Here is a 14,683-nt window from a genome sequence, read left to right as displayed (position 1 = left end):
TCGCCCTGGCCGCCCGGAAAATAACGAGCTCAAAGGCCACCTCCACCGGGAGATGCTGAGGCACATCTGCCCGGAGACACACAAACGTGCAAGATGAGCCAACCACACGGGCACACGTATTCAACCAGGGGCAACCCCGTTCCGGGAAAGACGGGGCGGCGGCAAAGGCCACGGCCCCCAAGACTCCAAAGAACCTCGGCTCTCCAGTTCCTAGTGGGTCCAGATCTACAGGGTTCTCACTTAGTTCAAAAGAGGGTCCCGTCCAGAAGCAGCAGCTAACGGCGCCTCCAGGACCTTTCGAAACCTCCAAATGTTCCTGCTCCAAAACAAGTGGTCGAAAACTTGTAGGAACAAAAGAGAAAAATAAGGTTGAGAACACACACGGGAGTAAAAGGCCTTAGGAAAGCCTTCAGTGCTGAGCTATAGGTTCCTCGGTGTTTTCTGAAAGGTTTTTTCAACATCCAATAATGATAATATTTATCGGTTGCAGTGACCAGATGACGTAAACAATTACAGACATGCTTTAAAATTAAGGCAACTGGCTATCTGGGCAGAGCAAGAAGTGACCCGTCTCGAGCCAGGGCCACGGGTGCCGGGCTCCTCTGGCACCTTTGGTGCCAGCTCTCACCTCACTGCAGTGTCCCGATTCGCGGGGAGATCTGTCCACCTTCTGGAATAAGGAGGGGCGGATGTGTTATTCATCTCTGCACGGAGCAAAGTGCCTGGGCTATAAGAGCCCTTCTGTGAGCGCTTGTTGAAGGAAGAATTAAGTCTTGTCCAAATAGAGCACGGCTGGTTATTATTATCAGCTCTTTATCGCTACAGGATGATAACGACAGTAGCAAGCACCTCTTATGTCCAGGCACTGCGCGAGCGTGGGGAATATGAGCGTTAACTGCAGGGGGTCAGAGGTCAGCGACGTCAAGGAGGTCTGGGTTTAGCAGAGGAAGAGAGTCGCGTCAGAAGAACAAGCAGCTGGTGGTGGGGTCAGGAGAGCCGAGGGGAGGGACGCGGCAGGATGCGGGGTCGGGAGTGCTGCGAGATTGATTCTTCCAGGGGAATTAGGAAGGGCTTGAGCCCGGCCCTTGGAAGATGGACAGTATTCACCAGGCAGAGGAGAGAAGGAAAGGCATTCCAGGAACAGGGAAAAAAGAAAGTGGAAACCGGGTTGGCTTGTTTGGAAAACTGTCAAGTGGTTCTTGAAGGTTGAGGGGAAACTGGGGCCTGGGGGTGACCCCAGAGGAGGCTGTCAGGGGAGGGGGGCCATGCTACCAAGTTTGGACTTTATCCAGTAGGGAATGGAGAGCCACTGAAGGCCCCTGAGGAGGAAAGTGGTGACGGAGACCGTGCGGGGCTGTTGCGGGCGTCGGTGGGGGGAGAAGAGGGGCCGACGGCAGCTGGGTGTGCACACGGAAGCTCTCCCGGCTTCTGGCTCGAGTGGTTTGGGTGTATGGCGGAGCAGCTCATAAGAGTGAAAGCTCAGGAGCAAGAAGGGTTGGGGTGATGATGTGGGCATGTGAAGCTGGCGGACAAGGAGGCCTGGGGGTGTCCACGTGGGCAGGGGCACTGGCTGGTCAGCGGCACGAGAGCTTGGGGATGAGCACGGAAGACAGGGCTTGGAGGGGCCCCCAGGCGGCTGCAGTCTTAAAGGGCAGGCACAGGAAGTGCACATGGACGGGATAATTGGCGCTCGGAGCAGCGGAAGAAGGAGGAGAAAGACATGATGACACTAAGGAAAGAGAAGCTGTTGTTCCTTCCAAATGAACAGGAATTTTCACACGGACAATCAAGGTTGCTTCTGCTCAGTTTTTGAAGATGAATCTTTGAGTTTCCCTCCCAGGACAATTACTAAGGAAGGCGGAGCTATATATAAGTAAAAATCCTGACCTTCCCCAAAAAGCGTTTCATTGTGCCACGGAGCACACTAGTAGACACTGCAGAGCTCGAGCCACTCTTTTGTTCGGTTCTATAGCTCAGCTTCTGCAAACAGGCTGCCTAGGGCCATTCTCAACCGCTTTCTGGCAATAAAAAGCACAATTTAATTGGTCAGTCTCTTACGATTCTTGACCTTCTTCCATGCACAGCAAGGTACATTCGTGCCCTTTTGGGGGATGGGTGAAAACAGCTCCAAGACACTTTACTTAAAGAAAATCAAGTGGCTTTTCTTTTCTTTCTTTTTTTTTTTTAATAAATGAATTTATTAAAAAAAAAAAGAAGAAAGCTCTACTGCTTTCTGCTCTCCCACTTATTAGCTTGGTGACATCGTAGGCATGTTACTAACCCTCTCTTGTGCCTCATTTTCCTCATCTGTAATGTGGGGATAATAGTACCGCCTCACCTACTCAAGCTCATCACTGAGTGCCCCAAAGTGATTATTAACATTGAGACCCAACTTAATTACTTAGTTCATATAACACAGCCAGAAGAGACAAGTTATATTATATAGCATCACTGGGTTTATAATAATATATAAGTAAATATCAGAGCCACACCAGGGAGCACAAAAAGTTAGATTTATTGTTTCTGACAACTGCATAGCGACTTTTAGTTTGTTCATTATTCCCAGCATCACAAATCTGAAATAGAATTTTGCTCCTCAGTTACAAACAAATACTCTGAAAAGTGATTAGGTAGCTTTTAAAAAATCATCATTATTCATTTAAGATAGAATATCTTAAAAATCTTTGCCAGGCAAGATATTAGCTTTACCTTTATAAACCTCTGCATAAAGTGAAAAACCAATCAAGGCATACAAATTTCATTTTGTTCTATGTTTTTAAATACCGTCCTTTGTTTCCCTTAAGAGATTTTGATCTATTCATTCAAAAGTATTCTGAAGCTCTACTGCCCGTTTAAGACAGAAGGAAGGCATTTTAGAGCATCTAAACTGAGTGCTGTCTTGACGGAGCCGAAGCAGGAACTCGATCAGGGTCCTCGCGGGCCTCCCAGCCATGCCTTTGCACAGATGAGGAACCATCTTTGTTGGCCATCACACCTGCTATGTCTACGTGCGCCCACTTAGGACAGTCACAAATTGTTTCCGAAATGCTGCAGCCGTACATGCTCCTGCAGATCTGTATTTCCCAATGCTATTAACGTCAGCTAGTTGGCAACCTACAATCTGTGTTGCGTAAGGTTCAAAGACAGGCATCCTCCAGACACGGTCTCCCGTTTCAATGCTGGCCGCAAATAGTTTGTTCCACAGCCAGGAAGAACTGGTAAAGACCCCGGGGCACCGGACCCCAAAGCTACGTCCATGGCACCTGTCAGGGTGGCGGCACGGATGACGACCTTTGGGTTAAAAGTGTGCACGTAGCAGAGTACGCTGGCCAGGATGAGTCTCCCCTCAGCGTCAGTGTCATCCACCTGTATGGTCTGCCCGTTCTTGGCTCTAACAACATCCCCAGGCTTGCTGGCCTTCCCGCTGGGCATATTTTCACAAAGAGGGGCCAAACCTAGGACGCTGAAGGGCAGGTCGCGCTCGGCGGCAGACACGATGGCTGAACAGATGGTGGTGGCTCCTCCCGTGTCAGCCCTCACGAGGTCCACGCTTGCAGCAGCCTTGAGGGAGATGCCGCCACTGTCAAAGGTAATCCCCTTCCCAACAAACACCAAAGGAGGTTCACTTGCATTGCCTTTGTAGTGAACTTCCAGGAAGACTGGAGGCTCTTCGGACCCTCTGGCCACACTGAGGAATGATCCCATTTCCTGTTCCTCAATCCAAGGCTTGGGTCTGACGTGGACGTCTGTTTTACTACTAGCACTTTTGAGATTCTTCTCAGTAATTCCGGAAAATCTGGTTGGCATCATCTCATTGGCGGGCGTCTCCACCAAGTGGCACGCCAGGTTCTGCCCAGAAGCAAAGTGGACTCCCCTTTGCCAGGCCTCCTGATACCCATTTCCATGGAGCGTCACTGACACGGCCACCTTCTTTTTCTGCTTCAGGTCGTCATACTCATAGAGCCCAGGCACCACTCCTCACACATGGGCGTCTCCGCAGGGGTCCACCTCCACGGACGGGATCTCCGGGTCCTGAACCTGTCTGCACCCCGCTGCAACAGCGGCTCTCATGTTTTCTTTGGCTTCGTGCCAGTTTTCCTGGTCATCAACTCCGGCCGTCTTTTTGCCGAGGCCAACCACCACCATGCTGGAGAAGCCCTCATGCAGGCCATAAACGGTTTGGGTTTTGCCTGCCTTCAGGGGTGGTCCAGATATGTTCAAGATATCTCTCAGCTTTCCAGATACCAATTTATTAAAATTCTCTCCTGCGCTTGTAAATTGGGGCACATCATCTTCTTTTTCTTTGCCACAGATTCCTAAAACAAGGCCCTTCGTCTTGTCTGCGGCGGCTGGACCGGGTCCCCAGAAGTGCTTCCCGCTCAGACGTCGGACGGGCGACTCTCGCGGCAGCCGGAAGAGGCAGCAAGAGCATCTTTTCGGCTCGGCCCCCCGGCACCGCCCTCCTCCAAGCACGTGGCGCAAGGAGGGCGAGTGCGCGCCTGGGAGCCCGGCTTTCGTGGGGCGGGGGCGGCGGGGGGCGGTGGTTGGGCTCAAGTGGCTCTTCCATCCACCAGTTGCTTTTGCAAACCCTCGGAGTCTGTCATCTTTCTCGGCATTATTGAAACGGCCTGGCAAAGGGATTAAGTGCTCTCCTGCCTGCAAAAGCGTCTCAACAGGTGTGTGTGATCGCTTGCCACCATGGGAGCTGGCGTCTTGATAGCTCAAATCCTGTAGAGCTGAACCCTCCAGGGCACATACGTTTTAAGAGACTAGGAGAGATATATGTGTGTGTGTGTATATATATATTATATATATAATCTCCAAGAACCCATAGAAATTATTATTATTTTTGTTGTTAACATGTGCTACAGTAAAAGGTGTATAGGCAACAGGCAAACCAGGTCATTCCCTCAGATTCCGAGAGGTGAGTTTCTCAAGGCAGAACCTGGGCAATTTTAAGACGCACTTTATTGTGAAAAGTGAAATAAACAGCATGAATTTTCTCCTGATTGGAAAAATCTTGTTCACTAAATAGAAAGTTCCTCCCACCTTTCACTTTCCCCAAACTCACTTTTTAGTTTCTGCCCCCCCAGGCTCCTGAACGGGCGAAGCAGGCGTGTAAATTTCTGCGTTAATAATCCCTTGTGTGTGGAGCTGCCGAAGAAGACTCTCCTATCCTTCTAAATGCTGTGTCCTTAATCGCTCGTTAGCGAGAACCCGCTCACAACCGCGAAGGCGCTGGGCAGTGCCGCTGGAGGAGCCCAGTCACAGAAGCCCTGCTGCTCCCTCCGAGGAGAGTCTGCACCGGCCGACTCACTTCTTGTTTACTGTACAACAGTGGGAGGGAATACAGCCATATACCCCATTTACAATTTTATCTTTACGTGTACTGCCATTTTTATCTCAATACACTTCTGGACTTTTCTATTGATAAGAGAGGATAAATAAAATAATGTGACAGCTTGACAAACAATCCAGCAGTTTCTTTTCTTCTCATTTATAACATGTTTGAAAACTTGCACATTTGGAAATCAATGGAATGTTACAAAGAATGTATTTTCATCAGCAGAGAAAAATGAAGGTGATAAAAGGCAACTCTGCAGCAGGCTTATTCGTTTATTTATTTATTGGTAAAACACAGAACAGGAGTGTGGATTTAGGAACTGCATGGTTGGACCCTGGAGTGATCCAAACGTACAGAGACAGCAGCTTTCCATTTAAGCATATAAATGCAGAACCTACCGTTTAATGCAAAACAACCACAACCAACAGAGAAACTGGGGCCATGTGTAGTTTGGGTGGGACGGAGCAGTAAGAGGGTGTTCTTCAGGAAGTTAGGTCAATTTCCCAAACGGCCTTCTGAAATTATTGAGAAGGTACCTAGGCACAACAGCAGATCACTTTTAGCTTCAGTGAGAAATGCCCTTGAATAATTTTGCCAAACATGCCAACCTGGGCGTGGAGCCCAAGCCCACCGGGGCAACTGATGCCCATCTGAGGCTATTAGCAAGGACGATGGGGAACTGCAGGACCCCTTGGCAGGGCCCTCTGAAGCCTTGGTCCCTTCCAGCCGCAGCTGGAGGAGTTCCAAGGAAAAAGTTTTTCTCAAAGTTCCCATGAGACACAAAGTATTTAGAGGTTGGTAGATCTGCAGGAAGAACACCACTGCCTTGAGCAACCTCGAGCAGAGAAATCAAAACCACATCTGGTTTCTTTAGTGACCATAAAGCCATCATTTGGAGGACCGGAGCTACACTGACGGGGGCCTCTGCCTCCGCAGGCTGGGGGCCCCTCTGACAATGGCGAGCCCACCCCTCCCAGCCGAGCTCTTCCCCTTGCTCCACGCTCCACGGGACCCTCCACTCACTATGCTTGTTTGGTTTGTGTCTGTCTCTCCCCGCAGGAGACCAGGAGCACAGGCACTTTCGTCTGTTCTGTTTTAGCCACTCTCTCCAGGCCTACACAGTGCCTCGTGCACAGCGGGTATCCAGTAAGTATCTGTCGACTGAACACGGAGAGCAGGGCTTGGCTTCCTGTGCTTCACCCGCCGTGTGGCAGGCGCTCTCTGAAACATCCCAGCCGCCCTCCTCTGACCTGAGCGCCTCCGCCTGCGACAACTTTCCCCACTCCTACCCCCCGCCTGCACTGCAGCCTGCCGAAGTCCACCCATCCATCGGGGCCAGGGAGCATGCCACCTCCTCCAGGAAGGCTTCCCAGGCCCTCAGTTAAAGTGCCCTTCCCTCTCGGTACCTGCTGCATGCTTTTTAAAAATTGTGGCTAAATATACATAACATGAAATTTACCATTTTAACCATTTTTAAGTGCACAGTACTGTGGCATCCATTTACACCATTGTGCAACCGTCACCAGCATCCCTTTCCAGAACTTCATCCCCCCAAACTGAGACTCTGTCCCCATTAGACACCTGCTCCTCATTCCTTCCTCCCCAGCCCCCGCCCCCTCTCCTGCTCTCTGTCTCTGTGAGTTTGACTCCAGGTACCTCACGTAAATGGAATCACACAGTATCTGTGAGTTTGACTCCAGGTACCTCACGTAAATGGAACCACCAGAATGGATTTGTTCTTTCATGACTGGCTCAGTTCACAGAGCGTAATGCCTTCAAGGTTCATGTATGTGGTAACACGGATCAGAATTTCATTCTTTTTTAAGGCTGAATAACGGTCCATTGTATGGACGGACCACATTTCATTTATCCATTCATCTGCGGATAGACACTTAGGTTGTGGCTTCCGCCTTTTGGCTGTCGTGAATACTGCTGTTATGAACATGGGTGTGTGAGTATCTGTTCCAGTCTCTGTTTTCAGTTCTTTTGGGTATATATCCAGAAGTAGAACTGCTGAATCAGATGGTAATTCTGCGATTAAGTGTTTAAGGACACATCATACCATTTTCCACAATGCCTGTGCAATTATACACTCCCACCAGCAAGGCAAAAAAGAGTTCCAACTTCTCCACACCCTCACCAACACTTGTTGTTTTCTCTTTGTTTTGTTTTCAAAGTAGCCGTCCTAATGGGTGGGGTGGGGTGTCATTTGATTTGATTTCCCCACTGATCAGTGAAGTAGAGCATTTTCCCATGTGCTCAATTAGCCATTTGTATATCATCTCTGGAGAAACATCTATTCCAGTCCTCTGCTCAGTTTTTTTTTTTTTTTTTTTTTTGTGGTACACGGGCCTCTCACTGCTGTGGCCTCTCCCATTGCGGAGCACAGGCTCCGGACGCGCAGGCTCAGCGGCCATGGCTCACGGGCCCAGCCGCTCCACGGCCTGTGGGATCTTCCCGGACCGGGGCACGAACCCGTGTCCCCTGCATCGGCAGGCGGGCTCTCAACCACTGCGCCACCGGGGAAGCCCCTTTGCTCAGTTCTTAAATCAGGTTGTTTGTTTGGTTGTTGAGTTGCAGGAGTCCTTTACATTTTCTGAACATTAATCCCTTATCAGGTGTAGGATTTACAAGTACTTCCCCCTATTCCATGGGTTGCCTTTTCACTCTGTTGATAGTGTCCTTTGATGCGCAAAAGTGTATAATTTTGATGAAGTCCAATTCATCTATTTTTTCTTTGCCTGTGATTTTGGTGTCATATCTAAGAAATCACTGACAAATCCAATGTCATCAAGCTTTCCCCCCTATGTTTTCTTCAAGGAGTTTGACAGTTCTCGGTCTCAGCTGTAGGTCCTTTGACCCACTCTGACCCTGGACCTGGGGTACGCGGTGTAAGGCACGCAGTGCACTTTTCACACTTGGTTAGTATCGCTCTGGAGCTGGTGTTGCCCATGCCCTGCCCACAGTCTCTGTCACTTGCCGCTTACTTACAAACCCACGACTTTCTGCAAACACCTGCCAGTTCCTATCTGAGGTCATTCTCTGGCCAGGGGTATGACTGGCCTACAGGGGTGAGGTGGAGAGATAAGCCTGCATGCCTGGACGTTAACGTTCCTGGAAGTCGTTCTCAAGGAATAAAGCACGGGGGCTGATGAATAAATCCCTGCACTTTCTCCCTCAGTCAGCGACACTACAGTGGCTTCTATCCGGTCTCCCTGAGGCTCCGGGGGGACCCAGGACAGATGTTCACTGAGGGGATGGGTCACTCACTGATGCACCTGCACTGGTGTCTTTCCCTTCTCTGTCTCCTTTGCCCATAGTTCCTGGGACCACCTCTAAATAAACATTTTCACTGAACTCACACGCTCTGCTTCTGGGGGAAAGTGAGACAAACCTTGGTCTCCTTCAGACCAGGGCATATGTACAAGCACACATCTGCCCCACCCACTGTAATCTCCTTAAGGTGTGCGATTCTTAGTCTTCAGAGCCTCTGGCAAAGTCAGTGCCTAACAGATGCTTGCCAAATCGAATTTCCAAACAGACACCAATATCTGTTCCTAAAATAATCAAATCTCTTCCCAAGACAAGAGTTTTGCATGTAAGTTTCTGGAGAGCAGCACAGCTCTGCTCCTGAGACATGTTTATGACCCTCTGTCAGGCTCAAATCCTGCTGAAGATCAGACTGTCTTTACATAGCACGAATCACAAACAGAATCTGTAACTAGAAAAGTGTCTCACAGATAAAACCAAGAACAAAGAAATGCAATCCTGAGTCCCTGGAGAAAACAGAAAATTATCTTAACAAACGCTGTGAGCACATGAGAGAAAGAAAAAAGAAAAAAAAGGAGATAAATAAGAGAGAAAGGGGCCACAGTATGTTAAGCAGAATATATCAGGAAAACCACAGTTGTGCCCCTCTCCTTAAAATACAATAAAGATCTTTAGAAAACCAGACTAAATTGAAGTTATTTTCCTTGCTACAGATACCATTGTTCAACTCACAGACTAGAAATTATGGCAATTGAAGCTGAAAGTAAATTCATGGTCTAGTTATAAAGACGCCTGCTCGGGAAGCCAGACCGCAGGTGAACACTCCCAGGGCTGTTACTTTTGGAAGACTTTGTTTGACTGGAACAACATAAAACTGAAAGCTTTGTATTTTACAGCTCCCCCAGCCATGTGAAAACACAAAGAGCTGAGGGGCCAATAGTTTGAGAAACAGGTTTCTCAATGTTTCAGCTCCTTCCCAGAAGGGGCACCCCACAGACCAACAGATGACCTTTTTATTTTTTCATGTAAGACTGATATCCTAAATAAAACCAGAGCTTCTCAAATGAGAAATCCAAGACCAATAAAACCTCTCACTTACATATTTAGTGTTTCATAAAACTGCAATGCCGCAAGGTGGTTATACCCAGAACTGGAGAAATACTTTTATCGATCGTGTGGTATTTTCTTCCGTGTTCCCACCTTAAATGCAAATGTTCATACAAATATGATGAACACTTCCTCTGCTGTGTTTTTAGGTAATCAATTTCTTATTTATTTCATCTTAGAAGAGAGCAAATCTGAGGCAGGAAATCTTGCAGGTGTCCTAACCAGCACAGAGCAACCCAGAGTACTACATGTTCCAGAACAATAAACGGTAAGTAAACAACCTGATGGATAACCACGTCCATCAACCATGTTCATTCCAAGCTAATTCTAGGAATAGAACCGTATTCTGTTTCCTAACATTAGGATCAAGGAGCATTTCTCTCTGGAGGATGGAGTGGGGACTTTACCCCAGCTCATCTCTAGGTGGGCCAGGCAGGGCTGTATCTCTACCAACATGGCGGGGCTGACCGCTCCCAACGCACCAGCGCAGGTTCTGGGCTCGGCCTATTTGGAGATTCATCATTCTGACTGGAGAGCGCTGGCCCCAAGAAGAATAAATAATCAGGCTGGGGACATTCAGCTAGAGAGCAGCGCCACACACAATCTGAGCGCACAGGTGAGACAGGAGTGGGGGTCTTGGCTTGTTTCTTGGTCTAACTCTCTCTCCCTCTCACTCCTGCTCATGTGTGCGCTCTCTCTCCCCTATCTCTGGAAATTAGGTGGGTCATTGTCCTTGATGGGGAGCACAGCAGACAAGACCACAGAATGAGCCGGGGCACAGGGAGGCTTCGATAGTGACGGATGAGAGCTTGTAACTGTGGAGGAATCTCTCCTTCTGTTTTCCCATCTCTTTTCTTTTTGTTAGCGTTGCTATATCAGAATTACCCTTGGGTGTCACAACAGAGGTACAAAGAAATCAGGAAATCTTAAGAGAAGAAAATATTTCTTTTCCTGTCTGCCCTAGCTTCCTTTAAATGAATAAAGTCAGTCCCACAGTGCAAGAATAGAGTCCTCAGCAAGAACAAGACGTTTTCTGATATGACCCGAGGTTATCTATTTAAGCCAACTGCTCCCCTACTCAATCTGCTAGGAAGCAAGTTTTTTTCTTTTTTTTAAATGTCAACACAATCTCATTTATATTTTGGTCTAAAATCAACACTGACAATAAATCTAAGGTTGACAACAGAAAGAGGGAGAGTATATAAAGAGCAGAAGCTGTGTATATAAAGAATTAAGCCTACCAAACACAGCTAAGATCCCACTTAAGATATATACTTAAAATTAATTATTGCAGGTGTTATGAGAGGGGAGTGCGCTGCTGGTAGAAACATAAGACGTCTGTTCACATAACCTGGAAGGCAGGTGAATAAAAAATAAACTCCTAATACCATGTATGGGATTGTTCAAATATACTAAGAAAGAAGCTGGTCATTGTGGGCCTATTTAAAACGTGGAAGGTGGGTGATTACTCAGCAAATCTGGACAGCGCAAACTATCAATTCAAACAAATAAGCACTTAGCGTGTTTCACACACTTAGCAATCTGTTGTAGTTTTAAAGCAGCATGGCCACTCAGCTTTCTGTGTGACAGCATGAATAACAGATTTATAGAGAATTTATAGGAGATCCAAAAGTAATTATGGCAAATCTTTAAACAACAGGCACTTCCACCAAACCTCTCCCAAAGCGTCCAATAAGATGATCCATCTGTTTATTTAAAAATCTACCTTAGTGTCTGGTCAATCCATGGAACTGCTCATTTATTGGCAGTGAAATGCCCCCACAAGCTTGCACCGAGGGGGAGACAGAACGGAACTGGAGCTACGACAGTGTTCCCTTTAACCAGCATGGGATCAGTCAGCACACAGATGTGGGTGGAACTCACCGAGGAAGGCAGAGGGGAGCTTAAGGAACTCAGAATCCACCCCACATGCCTGGATAGAGGCAAGAATCTTCCCCCAAATTACTTCCCCCCAAAGTGGGACCTTTGGTTGAGTCCTTTAAAAGTCTCTCAGATGACGAACGCTCCCTTTATTTCTTTGTTTTGAAAATTAAGTACTGCTTGGGAAAGACACATTAGCCTAAAATAACCCCAATTGAAACATGTGGTGGTTACCTGGAAGGAATCAGTTTTTAGAAAGATGTAGAAATTTAACATAGGGTTAGTAATTTGCTCCCACTTGTAAGTGTTGGTTATTGTTCTGAAAGGCCTTTGAAATATCATTTGGAAAAGCAAAATGTTAATGTGGTACATCCACACTGTTGGATACTACCCAGCAGTAAAAAACGCCGAGGAAGCTCTTTATAGACTGATATAGAAGGACCTCTAAGAGGTACTGATAAATGAAAAAGCAAAGTGCTGAACAGCAAATATGACACGTTCCTTTTGGGGTAGGAGAGAAAGAAGAAATAAGACTATGCACGCATATTTGCTGTTATTTACATAAAGAAAAATAATGGAATAAAAATAAAAATAATTCAGTAAGACAGATGCAGGAATCATTTTTCTTTTACAACTAGGCTTTTCTAAGAAATGGCTATAGATAAGACCTTCTAAATGATGATAAAAATACAAATCAAATACATTTATAAACATACTTTTCTTCTTCTAAACCTGGTACAGAATTTATTTTCCTCAGAGTGTCTTTTCTGATTAATCAATTTCAACCCACTCACTAATTAGCTTAATTTGACATCAATATTTTCAGTTTCCAAAACACCAAAAAAACACATACAGTTTTACAAACATTCTTAAGACCTTTTTATTTATATCTTCTAAACTGGTGCTTCTCAGACCTTCATATGCACACAAGTCATCTGGGGAGCCTGTTCAAAAGCAGACTCTAAAGCAGCACGTCTGGGTAGAGCTAGATTCCACTTCACTCGGCTCCCAGGTGAAGCCTGTCCTGCTGCCTGTGCTCTGACAGCAGAGCTCTCACTAGTTAGAAGGAAAAGATCATGGTTTTCAGCACACGGTGAGTTTTCAATACATATCAACCAACTCATTGCTCCTCAGAGTGCAGCTGGGACCTGCAGTACAGACCTCTTCTGGGAGCTGGTTAGAGGGGCAGTGTCTTGGGCCATAACCTGGGCCTACTGAATCAGGACCTAAATGTTAAACTCTCTGAGTGATGTGTAAGCTCATTCAATTTGAGAAGCTCTGTGCTAGGTGGTCTTACTCTTCAATTAGGATTATTTTCCCATGTTTATCAATTACATAAAAGAAAACATATAAAAATACTCTGTATTCATGAATGTGACTCAGCAGGAAGTAGCCCTGCTGGGGGTGGAAGGACGCAAGGTCTGGGGCAACTACCGGGGAAAAGAGGCAGGAGGAAACTTGGGGTGAGTCCGAGGATTTCTGCGCAGCACTGCCATCTCCAGAGATTCTAGAAGCTACCAGTCTGGTGGAACTTCAGTCCTGCGGAGGAGGAAGCAGGTGGAAGGTGGGCTGAGCCTGGGTATGCTGGAAGGTCAAGAGAGGACTGACACCACACGGGAAAGATTAGAATGCGGACACCGCGGTGTGGAGGGAGGAAAGGATGCTAGGAGAGGGCTAACAAATTGGGCAGGAGAGATGAGCTAGGGATTGATGAAGTAACAAGGACAAAGGGCAGGAAGAGTGGAAGGGAAGGATGACCATGAACAGAATTAAAGATCCCAGAGGCAGAACATTTTCGGAGATTATAAGGATTACAGCACATTTATTAACTGCTTAGTGTGGGCCAGGCTCGCTGTCTACTCACTGTGTGTCCATTATCATGTCTATTTCTATCGTTCACATTTTCACAGATAAGGAAACAGACTCACAAGGTAGCTTTCCTGCCCAGTGTCACAGCACAGAGCTGGATATACACCCAGGGCTTTATGACTAGAATCTGTGCTCTTAACTCCTACCCACTCCTAACCCCAATGAGGAGGTCCCAGGTGTGGTCACACACAAGTAGCAGAGATAAAAGTCCATAGAGAGAAGGCTGAGAAATCCTGCAGCCAGAGTGGTCATTTCAAATGCTGAACTCAGGCCAATCTTCCTAGAACCCAGGCTCGTCACACTCAGATCCTGATAACTGCTCCAGGACCTGCCACTTTGAGTCTACACACCCCTACCTTGGGTGGGAGACATTATCATGGTTCACAATATGTTGAGCTCTCTGCTCCTTCTAGATATAAGGGGAGGATCCTTCTCTTTTCCCAATGAGTTAGGTATAGGTACCAGTTAGCCATGTATCGATAACTGGTTTTGGCCCATGAAATGTGAGTGGAAGGGACCTACGTCATTTCCAAGCAAATGCATTCAAGTGCCTCTGTGCGACCCCCTGTGCCCCTGCAGTGCACCTGCGGACACGCCACATCTTAGAACAGTGACACACTTGACAGCCCGGGTCTGAGCACTGTACAGTGAGCAGACTCCTCTCCCACACAGAACCTCTGCTGCACATGCAACATGAGTGAGAAATAAACTGTGTTGTTTAGGCCCCTGAGACCTTCAGGTTGTCTTTATTGCAGTGTTCCTCTGTCTACCCTGACGGATTCACTTGGCTTCCAAGAACCCCTCTAATCCATTCCCCCCAAATAATCCGACTGTATTCTCCACTTCTCCCCAACATCCCTCCTCAACTCTGGTCATGCTGGTCTCCTCGCACCTGGCCCATGTCTGCTGCTCTGCTCCTGGCCCGTATCCGCCCCTCCACCCCTCCCAACCGATCTACGAATGACCTCATAGGCCATCTAGTTCCACAGACATCCTTCAAGGGCCAGATCAAATTCCCCCACCTCTGAAATCTTCCCTAATCACTCTGACCCCTTCTTCCAAATCCATAAGACCCTCACAGAACCCATTACACAAGGTAACACTTCAATAAACATTCTGTTAAAGGAATTTAGAAGACCAGCTCTGCTGCCTTGTCTAAAAATGCCAACAGAACCCTGAGATTAACCTTCAGAACACCCCTGGGAGTGGGGG

General features: G+C 47.3%; 1 pseudogene; it reads right to left on the bottom strand.

The window, feature by feature from the left end:
* Window positions 1–2,428: 2,428 nt before the first annotated feature.
* Window positions 2,429–4,646, bottom strand: LOC111170350 (cytosol aminopeptidase pseudogene; annotated as a pseudogene).
* Window positions 4,647–14,683: the final 10,037 nt, after the last annotated feature.

This window comes from Delphinapterus leucas, chromosome 15 (assembly GCF_059928025.1).
Source record: "Delphinapterus leucas isolate spDelLeu-1000000601 "Yukka" chromosome 15, BTC_Dleu_Yukka2, whole genome shotgun sequence".
NCBI classification, from domain to species: domain Eukaryota; kingdom Metazoa; phylum Chordata; class Mammalia; order Artiodactyla; family Monodontidae; genus Delphinapterus; species Delphinapterus leucas.
This window is presented reverse-complemented; position numbering and strand designations above follow the sequence as displayed.